Here is a 21,330-nt window from a genome sequence, read left to right on the forward strand (position 1 = left end):
GAGTAGTTGTGCTTCCCCTTCTGTCCACCACCACCTTTAGCACTAACTTTTTTTTTTTTTTCCCTTGATAATTATGTTGACACTGTTTTCAAACGAGCTTGCTAATGTTCCCAAGCCTAATGTGGTAACTCCAGGACTTGAACCAAATGTATCCACTTTACTTTCATTAATTACTTCATGTTATAATGAAGATTAAATTTGTGGCCTTACAAATATTGTAAGGAAATTATTACCTTGTACTAAGTCTTCCATTCAGGACTGTCTCACGTAGTTTGACTGTTACACTGAAAAAGTATTGGGTATTAGTAGCCACTTATCTTCTAATACGAGGAAGAGAGACATTTAATGTGATATAAGTGGAGTACGGTAATACTAAGAGTCTAGAAAGACTTACTAAAAGCGACGAGGAGTCCTGTGGCACCTTATAGACTAACTGAAGTGTAGGAGCATAAGCTTTCGTGGGCAAAGACCCACTTCGTCAGATGCATGTAGTGGAAATTTCCAGAGGCAGGTATAAATATGCAGGCCAGGATCAGGCTGGAGATGACGAGGTGGATCCAATCAAGGAGGATGAGGCCCACTTCTAGCAGCTGATCTGGAGGGGTGAATTCCAAGAGAGCAGAAGCTGCTTTTGTAGTTAGCGAGCCATTCACAGTCTTTGTTTAATCCAGCGTTGATTGTGTCAAACTTGAAGATGAACTGTAGCTCAGCAGTTTCTCTTTGAAGTCTGGTCCTGAAGTTTTTTTGCTGCAGGATGGCTACTTTTAGATCTGCAATTGTGTGTCCAGGAAGATTGAAGTGTTCCCCTACAGGTTTTTGTATGTTGCCATTCCTAATATCAGATTTGTGTCCATTGATTCTTTTACGTAGGGACTGTCCAGTTTGGCCGATGTATATAGCAGTGGGGCATTGTTGGCACATGATGGCATATATTACGTTAGTAGATGTGCAGGAGAATGAACCAGTGACAGTATGGCTGATCTGGTTAGGTCCTGTGATGGTGTTGCTGGTGTATATATGTGGGCAGAGTTGGCACCGAGGTTTGTTGCAAGGATTGGTTCCTGAGTTAGAGTTATTATGGTGCGGTGTGTAGTTGCTGGTGAGAATATGCTTCAGGTTGGCGGGTTGTCTGTGGGCAAGGACCGGCCTACCTCCCAAGGCCTGTGAAAGCGAGGGATCATTGTCCAGGATGGGCTGAAGATCACTAATGATGCGTTGGAGAGGTTTTAGCTGGTGATGGCCAGTGGTGTTCTGTTGGTAAAGATACACTTAACCACAGATAGTTACAGTAAATATTGTGGTGTAGCGCTCCCAAAGTTAACATAGTTGGATCATTCAGAGAAAGAGTGCAAGATTCTGGTTTTGTGCTTTCATATTAATAACAAAAAAACCCTCACTGATGTGGCCCCCAATTGAGGACGACACACACACACACACACACACACACACACACACACACACAGAGCTTGGGGGACCCAGGCTAGTAGCTTTTGTGTGCTCCAGCCCCACAGTGCTCCCCAATGCTTGGGGGAGGAGAGGAGACCCCCGAGCCTCAGGGCCTGGATCCAGGCGGCGCATCTGGCCCCCAGGCCTTAGGTTCCCCACCCCAGATGTTAATTAAAGGCTTTGAGCACTGAGCAGGAATTGCTCTTCTGTTGAAGAGAGTCTCATATCTGATCAGAAAAGGCAAATTCTCATTTCTATTCGCTCAGAAGAGCGTAAGAGTGGCCATACTGAGCTAGACCAAAGATCCATCTAGCCCAGTATCCTGTCTTCCGGCAGTGGCCAATGCCAGATGCCCCAGAGGGAGTGAGCACAACAGGAAATCAAGTGATCCATCCCCTGTCACCCGTTTCCAGACAGAGGCCAGGGATGCCATTGATGGACCTAACCTCTGTGAATTTATCTAGTTCTTTTTTGAACCCTGTTAAAGTTCTAGCCTTCACCACATCCTCTGGCAAGGAGTCCCACAAGTTGACTCTGCGCTGCGTGAAGGAAAAGCTTACTTTTTGTTTGTTTTAAACCTGCTGCATATTACTGTAACTTACCGAATATATACTCAGGTGCAGGGTATACAGAAATTTATTTATTTATTTAAACTCACCAAGTGGTGAGTCACCTCTTCCTGTGGCTGCATAGCCGCCAGCCTCCGAGCGGGGCAGCACTCACCACCCCCCCGGGTTCTTGTGCAGCCACAGGAAGGGGCGGGGGAGTGCTCATCCCCCTGCTGCTTCCTGCGTGGCTGCAGGAACCAGGCGGTGAGCGCTCCCCCGCCCGGAGGCTGGCGGCTACGTTAGAACGTGGGGCAGTGAGTGGCTAATTTCCCCCCCCCCCCCCCCCCCCCGCGCGTGCGTGCACAGAAAAGTCTTGTATACCCCGTAGGGTATATTTGGGTGCGGGGTATATTTGTTAAATTATGGCAGTTTTATTGGGTGACCCCTAGTACTTTATATTATGGGAACAAGTAAATAACTTTTCCTCATTCACTTTATCCAACCCTGTCATGATTTTATAGACCTCTATCCTAGCCCCCCCCCCCCCCCCCAATAAGCTGGCCGCTTGAGTCCTGGGTCACTAACCTGGGCTCAGGCCTGTAAGTACAGGTCTAGTGGCTCAGTCGAAACAGGGGGCCCTGAGAGCAGGGCAGGCAGTGATACGAACCCTGTCCCACAGTCAATAAGCCCCAGGCCCTGGTTTGGGGCAGGGCAGCAAACCGAAGCAGTTCCGAAGTTAGTAAGACCCAGGCCCTGGTTCAGGGCGGGGCAGCCAAACACAATTCCCCAAGTATGAGCGGGGAGGGGGAGACTGCCACCCGGTATGTGGGGTGGGGGGACATGGGCCAAACCTATTCTACCAAGTCTAGGGTTGCCAGGTGTCTGGTATTTTCATCTCCAGCCCGGTTTAAAAAAAAAAATATCGGACATCTAAAACATGGTTCCGCAGGGGTTTGTCTTGTGGCTAAAACAGAAAAACAAAATGGCCATCGGCAAAAAAGCTTCTTCTTAAAGAGGCCATGGTGATTTTAATTTTTTTGGACTTAACTGCTGTCGGGGTCAACAAAATTTTTCCCCGGTGTGTGGCTGTTCAGTATTTTTGGTTTAAACTATAAGAACATAAGAATGGCCGTACTGGGTCGGACCAAAGGTCCATCTAGCTCAGTAGCCTGTCTGCTGACAGTGGACAGGGCCAGGTGCCCCGGAGGGGGTGGACCGAAGACCATGATCAAGCGATTTGTCTCCTGCCATCCATCTCCAGCCTCTGACAAACAGAGGCCAGGGACACCATTCCTACCCCCTGGCTAATAGCCTTTTATGGACCTAACCTCCATGAATTTATCTAGCTTCTCTTTAAACTCTGTTATAGTCCTAGCCTTCACAGCCTCCTCTGGCAAGGAGTTCCACAGGTTGACTACATGCTGTGTGAAGAAGAACTTTCTTTTATTAGTTTTAAACCTGCTACCCATTAATTTCATTTGGTGTCCCCTAGTTCTTCTATTATGGGAACTAATAAATAACTTTTCTTTATTCACCCTCTCCACACCACTCATGATTTTATAGACCTCTATCATATTCCCCCCTCAGTCTCCTCTTTTCCAAACTGAAAAGTCCCAGTCGCTTTAGCTTCTCCTCATATGGGACCTGTTCCAAACCCCTAAACATTTTAGTTGCCCTTTTCTGAACCCTTTCCAAGGCCAAAATATCTTTTTTGAGGTGAGGAGACCACATCTGTACACAGTACTCAAGATGTGGGCGTACCATAGTTTTATATAGGGGCAGTAAGATATTCTGTGTCTTATTTTCTATCCCTTTCTTAATAATTCCTAACATCCTATTTGCCTTTTTGACTGCTGCAGCACACTGTGTGTACGTTTTCAGAGAACTAGCCACGATAACTCCAAGATCTTTCCTGATTTGTCGTAGCCAAATTAGCCCCCATCCTATTATATGTATAGTTGGGGTTATTTTTTCCCAACGTGCATTACTTTACACTTATCCGCATTAAACTTCATTTGCCATTTTGTTGCCCAATCACTTAGATTTGTGAGATCTTTTTGAAGATCTTCACAGTCTGCTTCTGTCTTGACTATCTTGAACGGTTTAGTATCATCTGCAAACTTTACTAACTCACTGCTTGCCCCTTTCTCTAGATCATTTATGAATAAGTTGAATAGGATTGGTCCTAGGACTGACCCTTGGGGGCCACCACTAGTTACCCCTCTCCATTCTGAAAATTTACCATTTATTCCTACCTGTGAGGGGTTCAGGGTGTGATCACCCCCTCTCAGCCTGAGGGGGGGGGGTCTGCGGACCCTCTCGTTCTCTCTTGGTCCCTTGTTGTACCCTGGTTTCCTGCTATGGGGCCCGAGTTCTTGGGTGCGATCACCCCCTCCCGGACGGAAGGGGGGGGTCAGCGAACCCTAAAATAGTTACCCGTCCCTGCGGGGTGGGGCCGAAGCCCCTAGTCAGGGTTTTTCCCCCTCGTGGGGTTCTGACTTGCACTCTGCTATCACTATGGTCGTTGGGAGCGGGGTGCTCCTCTAGGAGAGGGAGGGAGACCCGGTCCCACCCTCTCTCCGGGTCCCAGCCCGGGGCCCTGAGGGTCGGGGCTTGCTAGTGCCCCAGCGCGGTGGACAGGGGGTCACTCCCTCCGTAACCCGTCCACCCATGGACGCCAAAAGTGTCCTGCCCCGAGCTCCTTCCTCCCTCCTGGCGGCTCTTGGCGGCGCCGCCCCAACCCCCAGAACTTACCCTGGCTTGGTCGCTCGGATCCTGGGTCGTCCGGGGGAAGCCGCCGGGGAGAGCTCCCTTGGCCGGGTCCGCTCTCGGCTTAGCTGTTCCCTCCGGGTCTGGCGTGGTGGGGTTCGGCCCTCGTTGGAGGAGGGGCTGGCTGACCGCTGGTGGTGACGGCTGTCCCTATGGCCCCGGGGCCGAGGTCTGGCCGCCCGCCGGCCTGGGTGGTGCTCGGAGTCCGTCCTCGGTTGGGGGCCGCTCCTCCGCCACTGCGGGGAGGCTTCCCCCAACCGCGCCGGCGGCGAGCCTTTTCAAAGTGTTAGGGTTTTTGTTGCCCTTTTCCAATGCCAATATATCTTTTTTGAGATGAGCCAACCGCATCTGTACGCAGTATTCAAGATGTGGGTGTACCATGGATTTATAGAGGTAATAAGATATTGTCTGTCTTCTTCTCTATCCCTTTTTCAATGATTTCTAACAGTTTGTTTGAAAACATCCACTTAATGTGCAGCAGCAGTCAAAAAAGCAGAGAACTATCCACAATGTCTCCAAGATCTTGCTCTTGAGTGGTTATAGCTAAATTAGTTCCCATCACTTTGTACGTATAGTGTTGTGTAAAGCCTCTGCCTGAGCTATTACCCCGTAAATTGGAGCTACTTGATTTCCACATACATTTTCTGCTGCATTGCTGTGAACACTGTTTGAGGTGGGGGCAGTTGTCTTCTAAGTCACTTTAGTACTGATGATTTGTAGTTGATTTAAGATGGGATTTGTTCCAGTCAGTTGCTGTGCTCTGGAAGGTATCTTTGTAACCAATGAGCTTTGAAGCTTTGTAATTGCTCCTTTGTCACTTTCAGCTGCTTTACTTTTTAAGTTTGGTAACTTACTGTAAGCGCCCTGATTGTTGAACTTTGTAACTTTCAGCCACTTTGCTTTTTAAACTCTGTAACTTGCTCTAAGCTGCATTCCACCCTGTGATAAGAATGTGTGTGTGAATGGAGACTGGAGCATGTTTGGGGTGAGGAAAACAGCAAGGCTAAAAACGTGGAGCCAGGTGATGGCTAATTAAAGCAATCACGGAGACACTGCTGCTCTAAGCAAACACCCAGACCTCCCTCGACCTGGGTCCTGTATGTTCCTAGGACCTTGCGTGCATCACAGGAGCTGCCCAGTTTCAATAAAAAGGAGAGAGCACCTAGCAGAAGCTCTCTTTTTGATCAGCTAGGTGGCCGGGATCCATGGCTGCAGGCAGACACACCAGCCATACTATGCCCTGGCTTTTTCTCTCCCTCCCTCCCTGCAACCCTTTGCCTGTGTGAGTGTGAAAGAGCACTCATTTCCCTTGAGTTTAATTTTGTGGTGGCATTCAGTGACAACCTGATCCCTTTTAGTTTAACCCTGTAAGTGGATTGTTAGAATCATACAATACTAGGACTGGAAGGGACCTCGAGAGGTCATCGAATCCAGTCCCCTGCCCTCATGGCAGGACCAAATACTGTCTAGACCATCCCTGATAGACATTTATCTAACCTACTCTTACATATCTCCAGAGATGGGGATTCCACAACCTCCCTGGGCAATTTATTCCAGTGTTTGACTACCCTGACAGTTAGGAACTTTTTCCTAATGTCCAACCTAAACCTCCCTTGCTGCAGTTTAAGCCCATTGCTTCTTGTTCTATCCTCAGAGGCCAAGATGAACAAGTTTTCTCCCTCCTCCTTATGACACCCTTTTAGATACCTGAAAACTGCTATCATGTCCCCCCTCAATCTTCTCTTTTCTAAACTAAACAAACCCAATTCTTTCAGCCTTCCTTCATAGGTCATGTTCTCTAGACCTTTAATCATTCTCGTTGCTCTTCTCTGGACCCTCTCCAATTTCTCCACATCTTTCTTGAAATGCGGTGCCCAGAACTGAACACAATACTCCAACTGAGGCCTAACCAGCGCAGAGTAGAGCGGAAGAATGACTTCTCGTGTCTTGCTCACAACACACCTGTTAATGCATCCCAGAATCATGTTTGCTTTTTTTTTTTGCAACAGCATCACACTGCTGACTCTCATTCAGCTTGTGGTCCACTATAACCCCTAGATCCCTTTCTGCCATACTCCTTCCTAGACAGTCGTTTCCCATTCTGTATGTGTGAAACTGATTGTTTCTTCCTAAGTGGAGCACTTTGCATTTGTCTTTATTAAACTTCATCCTGTTTATCTCAGAGCATTTCTCCAATTTGTCCAGATCATTTTGAATTATGACCCTCTCCTCCAGAGCAGTTGCAACCCCTCCCAGCTTGGTATCATCTGCAAACTTAATAAGCGTACTTTCTATGCCAATATCTAAATTGTTGATGAAGATATTGAACAGAGCCGGTCCCAAAACAGACCCCTGCGGAACCCCACTTGTTATACCTTTCCAGAAGGATTGTGAACCATTAATAACTACTCTCTGAGTATGGTTATCCAGCCAGTTATGCACCCACCTTATAGTAGCCCCATCTAAGTTGTATTTGCCTAGTTTATTGATAAGAATATCTTCTCTGTTAATTCCTCATTTAATAAATCCATATGTTGTTGTTGGCCTCCGTCGGTCAGTTGACCATGGATGACGTATCCTAGTTCTCGTCTTGGTTCGTGTCGAATTGTCTGGGACAGCGTCGGGGACAGCGTCGTTGGTGGCTGAAAAGGCCAATCCGGGACAGGCATTCTTTGCCGCAGAAGTCGCAGCTATAGGTGGTTCCCTGGCTGTTGTTGTTGCGTAACTTCCTGCGGGCTCGCTTTTCTTCTGATGCACGCATCATGTTCGTTTCGCCTGACTTGAGCTGTGTGGTCAGGGTGCCCCTCCACTTTGGGCGGTCTGCTGCGAGGTCTTCCCAGGACTGCGTGTTTATGTAGATGGCTTTCATGTCCCTCTTCACGACATCTTTAAATCGCAGGTTCGGGCGCCCTGTGGTTCTCTTCCCAGATGCCAGTTCCCCGTAGAGGATGTCCTTTGGGATCCTCCCATCCTCCATGCGGCGTACATGGCCAAGCCAACGCAGGCGACGTTGTCGGAGCATGGTGTACATGCTGGGGAGGCCGGCTCGAGTCAGAACTTCGAAGTTGGAGACTTTGTCTTGCCAGGTAATACCCAGGATGCGGCGCAGACCTCGTAGATGGAAGGCGTTCAGTCTCCGCTCTTGTCTCGCGTATGTGGTCCATGTCTCGCTCCCGTACAGCAGGGTGCTGATGACGCAGGCGTTGTACACTGCCATCTTTGTTGCGGTTGTCAGCCTGGGGTTGGTCCACACTCGGGTTGTCAGGCGGGCTAAAGTAGAGGCTGCCTTCCCGATCCTCTTGTCGAGCTCAGCGTCAAGGGAGAGATTATCGGTGATGGTGGAGCCCAAGTACGTGAACTGGTGGACGACGTCAAGCTGGTAGTCGTCTACTGTGATGGCTGGTGGAGTGACAGTGTCCTGGCTTAGGACGTTTGTTTTTTTTCAAACTGATAGTCAGCCCAAAGTCTTTGCAGGCCATGGAAAAACGGCTCATCAGCGACTGTAGTTCTTCCTGGGTGTGTGTGACGACTGCTGCGTCGTCGGCAAATATCATGTCCCTGATCAGCGTCTCGCGTATCTTCGTCTTGGCTTTGAGGCGAGAGAGATTGAATAGCTTGCCGTCCGATCTGGTGCGGAGGTAGATTCCTTCCGTTGCTGAGCCGAAGGCATGCTTAAGGAGCAGGGCAAAGAAGATCCCAAACAATGTGGGGGCAAGAACGCAGCCTTGCTTGACGCCGCTGCTGATGCTGAAAGGCTCGGAGCAACTGCCGTTAAACTGCACTGTTCCCTTCATGTCTGTGTGGAAGGATTCAATCAAACTCTGCAGTTTTGGTGGGCAGCCGATCTTGTGAAGGATTTTGAAGAGTCCGTCTCTGCTGACCAGGTCAAAGGCTTTGGTGAGATCAATGAAGGAGACGTACAGGGGCATCTGCTGTTCTCTACACTTCTCCTGGAGTTGTCGTAGGGAGAAAATCATGTCTACGGTTGACCGTTCTGCGCGGAAACCACACTGTGACTCCGGGTAGACACGTTCAGCCAGCTTCTGCAGTCGGGTCAAGATGACCTTAGCAAATACTTTGCCTACGATGCTAAGAAGGGAGATGCCTCTGTAGTTGTTGCAATCACTTCTCTCGCCCTTATTCTTGTAGAGGGTGACGATCTTAGCATCCCGCATATCCTGCGGTACGGCTCCTTCTTTCCAGCACTGACAGAGCACTTTGTGAAGAGGGTGCAGTAGGGAACACTTGCACTGTTTCAGCAGGTCTGGAGGAATCCCGTCGCTGCCGGGGGCTTTTCTTGAGGCCAGTTTATCAACAGCCTTGCTGAGCTCTTCTACTGTTGGCTCTGCATCAAGTTCTTCCATTATTGGCAGGCATTCAATGGCATCTAATGCTGCGGAGGTCACCGTATTCCGTCTGGAGTAGAGGTCAGAGTAGTGTTCCACCCATCTCCCCAACTGTTGTTGCTTGTCGGAGATTATTTCTCCAGTAGATGACTTGAGGGGTGCTGTTTTGCTCTTGGTAGGGCCCAGCGCTTTCTTGATGCCGTCGTACATGCCTCTTGTGTTCCCTGATATGGCTGCTTTCTGGATGTCGTTGCTGAGCTGCTGCCAATATTCGTTCGCACAGTGTCTGGCAACCTGTTGAGCCTTGCTCCTAGTAGCCCTGAGAATTTGTAGGTTCCTCTGGCTTGGTGACCGCTTGTATTCTGCCAGGGCGGCGCGCTTGGCTTCTATGACTGGAATCATCACAGAGGACTTTGCTTCAAACCAGTCGTGCGTCTTTGTGGTCCTCTTTCCAAAGGTTGCCAGGGCAGTGCAGTGCATTATGTTCCGCAGTGTTTCCCACTTTCCCATGGCAGAGTCTCCTGTCTGTGTGGCGTCAAGTTCCTTCTCAAGCGCTTCTGCGAATTTCTGCGTCAGGTCAGGCTGCGACATCTTGCTGACGTCGATGCGAGGATTTCCTTGTTTCCTTGAACGATAAAACCTCTTCGGGTTCAGCCTGATCTTGCAGCACACTAAGGAGTGGTCTGTGTCGCAGTCAGCGCTATGATAAGAGCGTACGTGCAGGACGCAATTGATAGCTGAGCGGCGAACTAATATAAGGTCCAACTGGTGCCAGTGTTTCGAGCGCGGATGTCGCCAGGAGACCTTATGCTGGGGCTTGGTCTGAAAATATGAGTTGGTGATGCACAGGTTGTAGAAAGCGCAGAGCTCGAGCAGGCGTTGGCCGTTCTCGTTCATTTTGCCGACGCCAAATTTTCCGAGGCACGAAGGCCATGAGTCATTGTCCGCACCTACTCTGGCATTGAAGTCACCCAGAAGGATGAGTTGTTCCTTGTCGGGGATGCTGTTGATGACAGATGTTAGGTTCTCATAGAACCGGTCTTTAGTTTCCAATGTTGCGTTCAGAGTTGGGGCGTATACGCTGACGAGGGTGATAGGGCCCGTGGTGGTGTTGAGACGAAGGGTGAGGAGTCGTTCTGAGCCATTACTGCCTGGTTCTACCATACTCAGTAGGCTATTTTTCACCGCGAAAGCTACGCCATGCTGTCTGGGCTCGTCTGGGGCCTTTCCCTGCCAGTAGAAGGTGTAGTCTTTTTCTTTCAGAATGCCTGAGTCTGCCAGTCGTGTTTCCTGTAGGGCGGCGATGTCTACGTTCAGCCTCAGAAGTTCGTTGTTAATGACTGCTGTCTTTCGTAGGTCGTCAATGTCCCAAACGTCTTCGGAGAGGCCCGTCAACATTGTACGGACATTCCAACATCCCAGTTTAAGAGGTGGTCTCTTTCTCAGTGTTTTGTTGCCTGGTGCGATGGTTGCAGCCTGCCGTTCGGAATATTCCTAATCCCCATGCACCCAGTGAGGAAAGCAGACTGTGGCGGGGCAGTACCTGACTGTCTGGGGGCTGCCCAGCTTGAGGCGGGCGGTAACTGCCCAGTGAGACCCGAAGATCCCTCCCACCGTCGGGAACAACCCCTGGCGCCATGCTCTACGCCAATTGAGCTGTGGCTTATAACCGGTAAACTGTTGCTCCCCGTGTTGTTTCCGCGCTAGTAGCGCTAGCGAGGCTGGAGTGTCCTCTCCAGGGTTGCGAGATATGTTGGTAGTCGGATACTAGCCAGGGCGATGTAATATGGAGGAACAGGCTATTGCCCACGTAGCGGGTCCCCCCTCTCCACGTCGTCGATGGATCCAAAGGAACAGCAGGGCTGCTACAGTTTGGCATCGGCGCCGTCGCAGGAGTTGCCAGAGCGAGGCTGCAAGCAGCGTCGAACTGTCTTAGGGACTCCGACTCCGGATTTTTCCTCGAGGTTTACTCCTGAAGCCTTTTCCATGGAAGAATATAGCCGCAAGGCAGCGGAGGTTTAAAATCAGGGTTTTCCTTCCCCTAGATGAACTGCCTTCTAGGCTGACGAGTATCATCTCCCCGAAGCAACTGGTTATAAGGCGCCAGTGACCCGCCTGCGCCCCTTCTCCTGTCAGTTAAAACAGTTCCGCCGGGTTTACAAGCTAAACCGCACGTGAAGGCCAGGAGCTGGACTTGGTTGTCAGAGGCTATTGGAGACGCACGCCGTATAGGGGTACTTTATAGACAGTGGGAGCTTATCCCCACTACCACCCCTGGCTATGACAACCTTGGAACATAAATCCATATGTATGTTACCCTATATTTCACTGGAGACCACCCCAGGGTTACACTGAGTGGGGATTTTTTTTTCCAGTGTGCATTACTTTGCATTTATCGACACAAATTTGTTTGCCATTAGAATCATAGGAAGCATAGAGCTGGAAGAGAACTCAGGAGGTCAAGTCCAGCCCCCTGCCAATCCCAACTAAATCAACCCAGCCAGGGCTTTGTCAAGCTGTGACTTAAAAACCTCTAGGGATGGAGATTCCACCACCTCCCTAGGGAACCCATCCCAGTGCTTTACCACCCTCCTAGTGAAATAGTTTTTCCAAATATCCAACCTAGACCTCCCCCACTGTAACTTGAGACCATTGCTCCTTGTTTTACCATCTGTCACTACTGAGAACAGCCTCTCTGCATCCTCATTGAAACCTCCCTTCAGGAAGTTGAAAGCTGCTATCAAATCCCCCCTCACTCTTCTCTTCTGCAGACTAAACAGACCCAACTCCCTCTGTCTCTCCTCATAGGTAATGCGCTCCAGCCCCCTCATCATTTTGGTCACCCTCCGCTGGACCCTCTCCAATGCGTCCACATGCTTTCTGTAGTGGGCGGGGGGGGGGGAAAGAGAGAGAATTAGATGCAATGCTCCAGATGTGGCCTCACCAGAGCCGAATAAAGGGGAATAATCACTTCTCTAGATCTGCTGGCAGTGCTCCTCCTAATACACCCTAATATGCCATTAACCTTCTTGGCTACAAGGGCACACTGTTGACTCTCATCCAGCTTCTCATCCACTGTAATCCCTAGGTCCTTTTCTGCAGAACTGCTACTTAGCCAGTCGTTCCCCATCCTGTAACAATGCTTGGGATTCTTCCATCCCAAATTCAGGACTCTACACTTGTCCTTGTTGAACCTCATCAGATTTCTTTTGGCCCAATCCTCTAATCTGTCTAGGTCGCTCTGGACCCTATCCCTGCCCTCCAGCATATCTACCTCTCCCCCTAGCTTAGTGTCATCTGCAAACTTGCTGAGAGTGCAATCCATCCCCTCATCCAGATCATTAATAAAGATGTTGAACAAAACCAGTCCCAGAACCAATCCTTGGGGCACTCCGCTAGAAACCGACCGCCAACCTGACATCAAGCCGTTGATCACTACCTGTTGGTCCCGACAGTCTAGCCAGTTTTCTATCCATCTTACAGTCCATGTATCCAATCCATACTCCCGTAACTTGCTGGCAAGAATATTGTGGGAGACCGTATCAAAAGCTTTGCTAAAGTCAAGGTATATCACATCCACCGACTGTTGTCCAATTCTGTTGCCCAATCACCTAGTTTTGTGAGATCCTTTTGAAGCTCTTCAGTCTGCTTTGTTCTTAACTATCTTGAGCAGTTTAGTATCATCTGCACATTCTGCCCACTTCACTGTTCTACCCCTTTCTCCAGATCATTTATAAATAGGTTGAATAGGATGGGTCCCAGGACAGACCCGGGGGCGGGGGCAGCACTAGTTACCTCTCTCCACTTGGAAAACTTACCATTTATTCCTACTCTTGGTTTCCTGTCTTTTAACCAGTTATCAGTCCATGAAAGGACCTTCCCTCTTATCCCATGACAACTAACTTCATTTAAGAGCCTTTGGTGAGGGACCTCGTCAAAGGCTTTCTGGAAATCTAAGTATACTATATCCAGTGGTCCCCCTTGTCCACGTGCTTGTTGACCCCCCTCGAAGTACTCTAGTAAGGTGTTAATTTTTTTTTCTCCTTCACAAAATCCATGTTGACTCTCCCCAACAAATTAAGTTCATCTATGTGTCTGACAATTCTATTCTTTACTATAGTTTCAACTAATTTTCCCAGTACTGACGTTAGACTTACCGGTCTGTAATTGCCAGGATCGCCTCTAGAGCCCTTTTAAAATATTGACAGCACATTAGCTATCTTCCAGTCATTAGGTACGGAAGCTGGTTTAAAGGATAGGTTGCAGACCACTGTTAATAGCTTCTGCAATTTTACATTTGAGTTTTTTCAGAACTCTTGGGTGAATGCCATCTCGTCCCGGTGACTTGTTACTGTTAAGTTTATCAGTTTGTTCCAAAACCACCTCTGACACCTCAATCTGGGACAATTCTTCAGATTTATCACCTATAAAGAATGGCTCAGGTTTGGGAATCACCCCAGTATCCTCAGCCGTGAAAACCGAAGCAAAGAATTCATTTAGCTTCTCTGCACTGACTTTATCATCTTTGAGTGCTCCTTTAGCATCTTGATTGTCCACAGGCACCACTGGTTGTTTAACGGCTTCCTGCTTCCGATGTACTTAAACATTCTGCTATTACTCTGAGTTTTTGGCTAGCTGTTCTTCAAACTCCTTTTTGGCTTTTCTTATATTTTTACACTTAATTTGACAAAGTTTCTGCTCCTTTTTTATTTTCCTCACTAGGATTTGACTTCCACTTTTTAAAAGATGTCTTTATTTGTCACTGTTGCTTTTACTTGGTTAAGCCATGGTGGCACTTTTTTTGGTTCTCTTACTGTGTTTTTAATTTGGGGTATTGTAGTGGGGTCTATTTGAAAACATGGGATGGTGGGCGGGCAAAGCCCGCCCACCTTCTAAAAGCCCCTCCCCAGCCTTATGGGAGGGACACTGGACCCATGTCCAACTAATTGCTTGGGACAAATAATGAATAAAGGATCAAGGAGTGCGGGTTAGAGGTTCAAAATAAGGGAGCCGGATGGGGACACCGAGCAGAGAACCCCGGACAGCGCCCACTGCTCCTCAAAGCTGTCGATGGAGCCAGTGGACGCCGCCCAGAGGAACTCCGCTCGGATTCGTGACACAAGGGAGGAGCGGAAGTAGGCCCCACAGTCGCAGAGAACCCCCTCGTCTAGCATCCTCCTCCTGGTATTGTAGATGGTGCTCTTAGCTAGGGCCAGGAGGAGGTTGACGAGGAGGTCTCGCGACTTTGTGGGGCCACGGATAGGGTGTGCGTAGATGAATAGGTGGGGGGAAAAGTGCAGCCAGAACCTCAATAAGAGGTTCTGGAGGAGCCGGAATAGGGGCTGCAACCTGGCGCATTCGAGGTAGGCGTGCGCCAGGTTCTCCCTCACGCCGCAGAAGGGGCAGGTGTCTGGAATGAGGGTAAACCGCGCCAAGTACACGCCCGTGCTCACGGCTCCGTGAAGGAGCCGCCAACTGATGTCCCCGATGGGCCGCGGAATTAGATCGGAATAGATGCTGGCCCATCGGGGTTCCCCACCCTCTACGGGTCTTAGATAGTCCCGCCATTTGGTATCAGGGCGGGACACGAGGGTGGGGAAATGCAGGGTGTGGAGCACGAGCGTGTACAGATGTTGCCTTGGCGCGGCTTGGAAACAGACCGGCTGCAGATTTTGCAGCCGGCTGGGGGTCCAGGGGTGGGGAGGCCGGGGGGGCCCGTGGAACAGGGGCCCAATAATAAGGGACGGAGGCTTTGCAGGAGGGGAGGGGCGGGGTGTACCCTCTCGCAAGGACCGCTGCAGGAAGTCGAGAGCGGGCCGCGGCAAAGCCGCCTTCACCTCCTGGAGTAGGCGCAGAGGGGTTCGGGGGGTGGAGAGCCCCATGCGCCGAGCGAGCGCTCGGGGATCCACCCAGTCCCCCCTGTCGTAGTCCAGGAGGTCTCCGACCATGGTGGTTTCTGCCAGGATCAGCCTCCGGCGCACCGAGGGAGACTCCGCCACCTGCACGCACAAGGCTGGATTGTGGAGCAGGGGCTCCGCGAGGAGGTCTGCCCCCTCGGAGGCCACAACGGACCTGGTCGCCGAGAACAGCTTCCAGGTCTGGAGGAGGTCCTGGTAGAATTCCGGCAGCTCTGAGAGGTCTCGCGGAAGACCCCTCGGGTGGATGAAAAAGAGCTGCCGGTCGTATCGGAGCCCTCGGAGGCGGCGGAGGAAAGCGCGCGCCAAGGTGCCCCATGCCGGACTACCTGCACTGAAGAGGAGTCTCTGCAGGGCCTGGAGGCGGAAGGTCCGGACCTGGCTGCGTATGCAGACCAGGCCCTGACCCCCCTCCTCCAGGGGGAGGGACAGGACCCCTGCAGAGACCCAGTGCAGTCCTGGCCAAAAGAACCCCAAAGCTGCCCTCTGGAGCTTGGCCAGGACCTCTGGGGCCGGGCGCAGGGTGTTGAGCCGGTGCCAGAGCATGGACAGGACCAGCTGATTGAGTACCAGCGCTCTCCCGCGAAGGGAGAGACACCGGAGCAGTCCCGTCCATCTCCGCAGCCGCTCACCCACCCTGGCCTCCAAACCTTGCCAGTTTTCCGGCGGAGAGGGATGCGTGGCGGATAAATAAACGCCCAGATAGAGCAGCGGACCCGCGCTCCACCTGATGGCCTGAAGCGCGGGTGGGAGGGAGCCGGCCCGCCACCCGTCCCCGACCACCAGGCCAGAGCTCTTGACCCAGTTGACCCGGGCGGAGGAGGCTGCCGAGTAGACGGCTCGGCAAGCCTCCACCCGCGCCAGGTCGCCCGGGTCCTGGACCACGAGGAGCACGTCATCGGCGTACGCCGACAGGACCAGCCGCAGCTCCGGCTCCCGAAGCACCAACCCCGTCAACCTCCTACGGAGGAGACAGAGGAAGGGCTCGATCGCCAGAGCGTACAGCTGGCCCGACAGCGGACACCCCTGACGTACCCCCCGCCCGAAGCTGACCGGCTCGGTCAGGGTCCAGTTGAGCCTGACCAAACACTCCGCGAGGGCGTACAGCACCCGGAGAAAACCCACAAACCGGGGCCCGAAGCCGAAGGCCTGCAGGGTGCCCAGGAGATACCCGTGGTCCATCCTGTCGAACGCCTTCTCCTGCTCCAGGGACAGGAGGGCGAACGACAAGCCGTCCCTACACCCGAGCTCTACGAGATCCCGGACCAAATACAAGTTATCAAATATACTACGGCCCGGGACGGTGTAGGTCTGGTCGGGATGGATCACGTCCGCCAGCACGGACCGCAGTCGCAGCGAGATGGTTTTCGCTACGATCTTGTAGTCCGTGCTGAGGAGCGAGACGGGACGCCAATTCCGTAGGTCGCGGAGGTCCCCCTTCTTCGGCAGTAAGGCGAGCACCGCTCGCCTGCACGACAGAGGGAGGACCCCGCTCTCCAGGGACTCGGCCCAGACGGTGACGAGGTCCGGGCCGAGGACGTCCCAGAACACGCGGTAGAACTCCACGGTCAGCCCGTCCATGCCCGGGGTTTTGTTGTTGGGCATGAGACGGAGGGCTTCCGAGAACTCGGCCAGAGTGAGAGGCAGCTCCAGCCGGTCTCGGTCGCCCGCGCTGACCGTCGGGAGCTCGGTCCAGAGCGCCCTGCAGGCGTTGGCTTCGGTCGGATCCGGGGAGAACAAACTGGCGTAGAAGGCCCTGGCCCTTCCACGCATCTCCACCGGATCCGTGAGGGGGGTGCCGTCCTCCGCCAAGAGGCAGGTGACGTGCTTTTTTGCCCCCCTCCTTTTCTCCAGGGCGTAGAAGAAGCGGGAGCCGCGATCCATCTCCCGAAGGAGGTGGATGCGGGATCGGACAAAAGCGCCCCGGGCCCTGTGATCTTCCAGGGCTCGGAGCTCCTCCCGCTTCTCCCGGCACGCCTCGCGGAGGAGTGGATCCTCGGGGGCGGACGCCAGGCGCCTCTCAAGCTTCAAGACCTCCCGCTCCAGCTGCTCTATCGCCGCATCCCTCCGCCGGCTGGCGCCCCGGGAGTAGTCACGGCAGAAGAGCCGGGCGCGCACCTTCCCCACATCCCACCATCGCCGCGCCGAGGGAAAGGCGGGCCGCTGCCCCCGCCAGGCCTGCCAGAACTCCCGGAAGGACGCCACGAAGCCCACGTCCTCCAGCAAGCTATTGTTAAAATGCCAATAGGCCGGCCCCAGCCTCTCCGAAGTCAGAGAGGCCTTCACGGACACCAAATGGTGGTCCGTGAACGGGGCCGGCCGGATGCTGGAGGAGTGGGCTCGTGCCAGATGGAATCGCGATAGGTAAATGCGATCCAACCGGGAGTGGCTCGACCGTGTTTTCCCCACCCGGACGTAAGTGAAGGTGGTACTGTCGTCCGGGTGCCAGCGAGGGCAAGGCCGGGGGGCACTTTTGGGGTTCGGGGACGGCGTTGTGGCAAGGGTGGGAAGGAAGGGGATACCTCCACCCGGGGAGGGCCCTCTCCCTCGCCCTGCGGCAACCGCGCCACCCTCTCCTCCTCGGGCCCCGCGGTGACTGACCGATTAGAGGTGGGGCCCGCCTGCCCGCTCGGGCGCGCCAGGGGGGACGCCTCTGGCTCCCGAGCAGGGCCGTCGGTTGGAGGAGGGGCGGCCGCGGATCCCGGACTACCAGGGGGGCCGGCGGTGGTGGGGCCGGCGCCCTTACGGGCCCCGGGGGGCCCGGACGCCTCCTCCGACCGGGCCAAGGGACAGTCCCTCCGGACGTGCCCCATCGCCCGGCAGAGGAAGCACCGGGTCTCCCCCGAGGAGTAATGAATCCGATAATGGGCCCCCTGGTAGGGCACCAAGAAGGACCCCTCGAGCGCCTCCCCGCCACGCGCCGCCGGCGGCAGCTGCAGTTGTACCTGCCGGCGGAAAGATAGAACGTGGCGGAGGGCGGGGTCCTTACAGCCCAGCGGGAGAGGGCTGATGGTCGAGATGGGCTTCCCCAGGGTGGAGAGGGAAGGTAACAGGGCGGCATTAGGGAGGAAGGGCGGGACGGAGGTGAGCACCACCCGTACGCCCAGGTCCTCCAAAGGTTCGAGGGGCACGTGCACGCCTCCCACCGCCAGGCCCCTCTCCACCGCCTCCTGGGCGGCGGCCTCCGAGGCAAGGAAGAAGACCGCCTTGCCGTACATCTTGGAGGCCGCCACCACGGCCGAGGCCCCCACCACCCTCGCCATCGCCCGCACGTAGGTTTCCATGTGGGGCGAGGCGGCAACCAGGAGGCAGCGGACGCCGTGCCTCCTGGTCATGGTGGGAAAGGGGCCGCGGCCGCCAGGGATGGAGCTGGAGGCGGCAGTCGGGGCTGATGACAGGGCAGGTGAGGGGGTAGCAGCGGCCACCTGGGCGTACGCTCTGGGGGCCTTAGTTGTGTCACCCCCAGAGCTGGTGGAGGGGATAGCAGGGGAAGGAGGGGCTGCGGAGGGCGGGGCGGCTTTGGCCATGATGGATTTGGCCTTCGGGGCCGGGCTTTTGCCCTTTTTCTTCCCCCCGCCCTTTTTTCCGGCCGAGGTGATGGTTGCTCCCGTGTCTGAGGGAGCGGTGGCCGTGGCGGCGGCGGAGCTCGGGCCTGGGGTCGGGAGGTCAGCCGCAGCAGTTGTCGGGCCTGGTGGTAGTGAGGGGGCCGCGGTAGGGACTGCCTCCATCATGGAAGGGGGGGGGTAGGAAGGAGGCACAGATAGCAGGAAGGGGAGGAGGGGTTTACCGCTCCTCCCTACCGGACAGCAGGCGAGGGAGGAGGGTGTCTGAAATGAAGGGGGTGGGGGAGAGGGAGGGTGTTGGTTTTGGGGAGGGCAACTGAAGATATGGGGGGGGGAGTTAGCAGCCTCACCTCCCTGCTGAGGCTGTAGCAGAGGAGGAGGGCGCTAATACGGGGGCGGGGGCACGCAAGGGAAGGGAAGGGTGGGGGGGGCGTATAATTGGGAGGGAAGGGGAGAAGGGGAAAAAGGGGGGGCAACTACTCCCTCCCGCCGACTGGTTGCTGGGAGGGAGAGAACCAAAAGGGGCGGATAGAGCAGGGGAACCGAGGGGCCAGCAACCACTCCTCCCCGCAAGGCTGGAGCGGAGGAGGAGGGTGCCGGCAGGGCAGGCAGGGGGCAAGGTAACGGGTACAGGGCGGGGGCCGGCTCCTCCGGCTGCACTGGGATACGGGGGGGGGGGGGTTGTGGGGCCGTTGGGGAGGTGCAGTGAACAAGGGGGCTAACTAAAAGGGGGGGCACAAGCGCTCAGGGCAGGGAGGGGGCGAGGCAAATCAGGTGGTGCTCAAGGGCTGGGGGGGGTGGGGAGGGATAAAATGGAGGCAAACAACAGCTGGGTGGGGCGGGGCACACACTCTTGGGCTGGCTGGGGCAGGGGCGTGGCAGATGACTTTGGGAGCAGGTGTGGTGGGTAAGTGGATTTGGGAAGGGAGGGAAGGAACCAAACTAAGCTAACAGGGAGGGGCAGGCAGTGGGGGAAAAACCAAGCTGCTGGGGTCTATTTGAAAACATGGGATGGTGGGCGGGCGAAGCCCGCCCACCTTCTAAAAGCCCCTCCCCAGCCTTATGGGAGGGACACTGGACCCATGTCCAACTAATTCTTTGGGACAAATAATGAATAAAGGATCAAGGAGTGCGGGTTAGAGGTTCAAAATAAGGGAGCCGGATGGGGACACCGAGCAGAGAACCCCGGACAGCGCCCACTGCTCCTCAAAGCTGTCGATGGAGCCAGTGGACGCCGCCCAGAGGAACTCTGCTCGGATTCGTGACACAAGGGAGGAGCGGAAATAGGCCCCACAGTCGCAGAGAACCCCCTCGTCTAGCATCCTCCTCCTGGTATTGTAGATGGTGCTCTTAGCTAGGGCCAGGAGGAGGTTGACGAGGAGGTCTCGTGACTTTGTGGGGCCACGGATAGGGTGTGCGTAAATGAATAGGTGGGGGGAAAAGTGCAGCCAGAACCTCAATAAGAGGTTCTGGAGGAGCCGGAATAGGGGCTGCAACCTGGCGCATTCGAGGTAGGCGTGCGCCAGGTTCTCCCTCACGCCGCAGAAGGGGCAGGTGTCTGGGATGGGGGTAAACCGCGCCAAGTACACGCCCGTGCTCACGGCTCCGTGAAGGAGCCGCCAACTGATGTCCCCGATGGGCCGCGGAATTAGATCGGAATAGACGCTGGCCCACCGGGGTTCCCCACCCTCTACGGGTCTTAGATAGTCCCGCCATTTGGTATCAGGGCGGGACACGAGGGTGGGGAAATGCAGGGTGTGGAGCACGAGCGTGTACAGATGTTGCCTTGGCGCGGCTTGAAAACAGACCGGCTGCAGATTTTGCAGCCGGCTGGGGGTCCAGGGGTGGGGAGGCCGGGGGGGCCCGTGGAACAGGGGCCCAATAATCAGGGACGGAGGCTTTGCAGGAGGGGAGGGGCGGGGTGTACCCTCTCGCAAGGACCGCTGCAGGAAGTCGAGAGCGGGCCGCGGCAAAGCCGCCTTCACCTCCTGGAGTAGGCGCAGAGGGGTTCGGGGGGTGGAGAGCCCCATGCGCCGAGCGAGCGCTCGGGGATCCACCCAGTCCCCCCTGTCGTAGTCCAGGAGGTCTCCGACCGTGGTGGTTTCTGCCAGGATCAGCCTCCGGCGCACCGAGGGAGACTCCGCCACCTGCACGCACAAGGCTGGATTGTGGAGCAGGGGCTCCGCGAGGAGGTCTGCCCCCTCGGAGGCCACAACGGACCTGGTCGCCGAGAACAGCTTCCAGGTCTGGAGGAGGTCCTGGTAGAATTCCGGCAGCTCTGAGAGGTCTCGCGGAAGACCCCTCGGGTGGATAAAAAAGAGCTGCCGGTCGTATCGGAGCCCTCGGAGGCGGCGGAGGAAAGCACGCGCCAAGGTGCTCCATGCCGGACTACCTGCACTGAAGAGGAGTCTCTGCAGGGCCTGGAGGCGGAAGGTCCGGACCTGGCTGCGTATGCAGACCAGGCCCTGACCCCCCTCCTCCAGGGGGAGGGACAGGACCCCTGCAGAGACCCAGTGCAGTCCTGGCCAAAAGAACCCCAAAGCTGCCCTCTGGAGCTTGGCCAGGACCTCCGGGGCCGGGCGCAGGGTGTTGAGCCGGTGCCAGAGCATGGACAGGACCAGCTGATTGAGTACCAGCGCTCTCCCGCGAAGGGAGAGACACCGGAGCAGTCCCGTCCATCTCCGCAGCCGCTCACCCACCCTGGCCTCCAAACCTTGCCAGTTTTCCGGCGGAGAAGGATGCG

General features: G+C 54.5%; 1 protein-coding gene across 3 annotated transcripts in view; it reads left to right on the forward strand.

Moving 5' to 3' along the window:
- The window catches only part of LOC102460082 (ran-specific GTPase-activating protein), a 56,543-nt gene that overhangs the window by 18,637 nt on the left and 16,576 nt on the right, over positions 1-21,330 (forward strand). The window lies entirely within an intron of this gene.

Source organism: Pelodiscus sinensis, unplaced genomic scaffold (genome assembly GCF_049634645.1).
Source record: "Pelodiscus sinensis isolate JC-2024 unplaced genomic scaffold, ASM4963464v1 ctg92, whole genome shotgun sequence".
NCBI lineage: Eukaryota > Metazoa > Chordata > Testudines > Trionychidae > Pelodiscus > Pelodiscus sinensis.